The sequence below is a fragment of the Alligator sinensis genome, unplaced genomic scaffold (genome assembly GCF_000455745.1).
Source record: "Alligator sinensis unplaced genomic scaffold, ASM45574v1 scaffold288_1, whole genome shotgun sequence".
Lineage (NCBI taxonomy): Eukaryota > Metazoa > Chordata > Crocodylia > Alligatoridae > Alligator > Alligator sinensis.
Genome location: NW_005841876.1, coordinates 460,132 through 463,903, shown reverse-complemented (window position 1 = coordinate 463,903; position 3,772 = coordinate 460,132).

Below are 3,772 nucleotides of genomic sequence, written 5' to 3'. Positions count from 1 at the left end.
TTGTGATCTGATGGCTTGTACATTTCCTCATGTGCCACCAAGTTTCTTGCATTATGAGACATAACAAACAATAGTTCTCTATTCACCCTTTTCACAACATTAATATTTTTAGATATTTCTATTAAACTCAGTTGTCTCTTTTCTAAACAGAAGAGTCCCAGGCTTTCCAGGTCTTCCTCATATGGATTTTGTTCCATACTTCTGATTAGGGCTGTGCAAAACAGCACTGTTCCGTTCTGACTTCAGTTTTGAGGTCTGGTCGGAACAGTGTTTTGTATCAAATATAATTTTGAGTCAAAACAGCCTCACTGTTTTGCTTTGTCAAAACAGTGAGGCTGTTTTGACTCTGTTTCAACAGTTTCACTGGACCATAGGGCTGGGGACAAGAACACAGCCCAGCTGGGCTGAGTTCGCAAGCCCAGCTGGGCTGAGTTCGCAAGCCCAGCCATGGGAGGGAAGTCAGCCCAGCTGGGCTGCCTCACCATCCCCCACACTAGATAGTGGGGGGGAAGCAGCCCAGCTTGGCTGCCTCACCATCCCCTGCACTAAATCTAGTGCAGGAGATGGAGAGGCAGCCCAACTAGGCTGTTTCCCTGCCCCCCCCCCCAATATTTAGCGCAGAGGATGAAGAGGCAGCCCAGCTCAGCTGCTTTCCCACCCCTGTGCGATATAATGCTGGGGATGGAGAGGCAGCCCAGCGGGGCTGCTTTCTCACTCCCCACCCCGTGATCTAGCATGTGGGGGATGGACAGGCAGCCCAGCTAGGTTCCTTTCCCGCCACTGCACAATCTAGTGTCGGGGATGAAGAGGCAGCTCAGTGGGGCTGCTTCCCCACCCCTGTGCAATCTAGTGATGGGGATGAAGTGGCAGCCCAGGAGGGCTGCTTCCTCACCCCCCCACCCCTGCAATCTAGCATGGGGGATGGACAGGCAGCCCAACTGGGCTGCCTTCCCACCCCTGCTGGATCTTTCACTGGGGATGGGAAATCAGCCCAGCTGACAGCTATTTCAACAGCCTTTGTTTCATTTCAATTTTGCTGTTTCTACCTCAAAATGAGTTGAAACAGCATTGAAATGAAACAGCAATTGAAATTTTGCACAGCCCTACTTCTGATTATCTTGTTTGCTCTTTCTGTACCTTTTCTAGTTCTTCTCAAGATATGGATGCACATTACATTTAGATAGTTACATAAGGTGGCTTCCATCTGTTTTTATATTGTACATGAAAAAGTCCTTGGATAAAATATAGAAGCACTTCTGGCAGTAATGAACACCTGTATGTGTCTCTCCCTGTCTAGGTTTAGGCAGCTTATTTTAAGCTGCCTAAATCTAGACCGGGTGCTCTGAATGCCTGTACATACCCTTAGTTAGTGTATGTGAACACAATGTAGAACATGTATGTGTTTGGGCAGCCTACATTAGCCCATATCAAAGCAAAGCTAAAAAAAAAGAAGTACATAGTGGGCACATCTCCACATGCATATTAATGTGACACAATAAACTCTGATGCTTAGCATGTTGAAGTTTATTGTTCCTGGGAGCTATATTTACATATGTGCCTGGGACTGCAGCATGCTGAGTTGGGTTAGAGCAGCTCTGGCTGGCAGGTGACCCTGAGGGTCAGCATGCCAGCCAGGGGCTACTCTAACCCAACTCAATTTGCTGCAGAGGGGCTGGCTAGCACATGAGGGTGCTTCAGTGCAGGGCTAGCTGGCAGGCGGCCCCCACACTGAAGCAACCTTGTGTCCCAGCTAGCCGAGCCAGCATCTACACATGTACTAGTATGGAATAAAAAACTCCATAGCAGGTTGGTACTTGTATTTACAAGAACTACTCTGCTGCAGAGTTTATTAGTTACTTCAGTTGAATATCCCTGCATATGTAGACAACGATACATTTACTGCAGAGCTAATTCATCTACTCTCCAGTAAACATCTCATGTAGACAGGCCCAGTGTGAGTAGGGTTCAGTTTGAATGAAAGGATATTTGTGCCTCCAGTCAGAAGAGGGTCCTAATGAAGACACCCTGAAGGACAGCACTTAAGCCTCACACCTGTCTTTGGTGTGTTCCTATTGGCTAGCTCTATATAGAGTGGAACATGCTGATTTTGAGTACCTATTTGGTCAGTGTACTGGCTACTGTCAGTCCAATTTGGGGTTCATATCTCTTCTTTTGCCCTGAAGGGAGGCCAAAATGGCTAACATGGGGTCCATGCACCTAGACTACCTCACTTCAGACTCTGAGGTATGTAACTTTTAGGTTTTATTTGCTTTGCTTATTTTTCCTTTCATACATGGTGAAGCATAACTAGTTGCTAAAACAAGACCTAGACATGTGCATAGAACTGAGTTTTTCATTGGAACTTTCAGCTGGAGCCTGATACTGATATGAATTGAAGCTCTGCTAGAACAAGAACGTAAGAGCTTTTAGCCCCAGGTTTTCCCGGCTGTGATCCAATGAATACATAAATTTATAAGGAGTCATAATTTCTTAGTATGCTATGGTAAGCACACCTACATTAGACACCTGGTGTAAGTAGTGACCTCAGAATTCTCATGCCTCAGCTGACCTAAATGGAAATGGCTTTCACACTCCTCAGCAGCTGCTCACAAGGTGATGTTGTAATCTCAAGCAGGAGGAGATTGCTTGTTTTTCTAGGTGCCTGGTGAGTGACCATGGCAACTGCTGAGACCTGGAAAAGGAGATGGAATTATGCAGAAAGGAAAGAGAGGCAATAAAAAGAGCCATTGGACCCTATTTTAAAAGCAAATACTTGGGTCCTTGTTAAATGGCTATGTTTTTGGTGACATTGGTCCTTATTAATAATTGATTACATGTGGGAAAGGCAGCTTTGACCATGGCATACTCTCATGAAGCTTTAAATATATGGATTCTCTGATTTTAATTGTTTGCTGTAAAAAAAAAAAAAAGTTTGAAGCCTCTATTAGGGGCAAAAGGGACCATTTCTGCAAACCCTTCTGCACAAGTAAGTTTATTCTCTGATTAAGTCAACTCTGTGCATGTTTTTTTGGTTGACTTTTTTTCCCCTCAATTGACAGCATAATCAATGAAAAATGTAGTTCTGGGAGAACCAGAAAGATTGTGAATCCAGCACATAGTTTCAGCTACAAAATGGTAGAAAGAATAGTTGACATTTTCCTCATGGTGAACTTTCTTATATAAACTGTTTCATAAACTGTTGCCACAGCATTTCATTTTGACATATCTGAAAAGGTAGGGTTCTTTCCATTTAAAAAATGACCTAAATTAAGAAAAAAGGAACAAAAAAGTTAAAGGGCAAAGGGGGAGGGGGTAAATAACCACATACACCACATCCAGACTAGCAAGCATGTACCTGTTGCAGCATCTCAGATCAGTTTGAGATGCCTTAAGAGGCATGCTGGGATGAAAAAATGTTCCTCTGTGGACTCTAAATTTATTACTAGGAAATCCCGGTGTATAAAAAAAAAAAACGAAGAAAAAAAGTAGTGCCAGGCACACTCCTGGAGCAGCCAGAGACTGGATTCTTGATAGGGACACTCTAGCACCTGCCAGAGTGTCTCTAAGGCTGCCATATGCCCCTGCTACTCCAGCATGCTGCCACAGTGTGCTGGAGCAAATATGAGTGGGGCAAGGCTTCAGAGCTGTATTGGACCCAGGTGCCATCCCAGGTGAGTAGGGACATGAGGGTGGAGGGCCTGTTTGGTTTCTGTGGGGGGTTGTGGGTATGGGGTGTGTGGGGGGATGTGGGGTGTGGGGGATATGGGGGTTT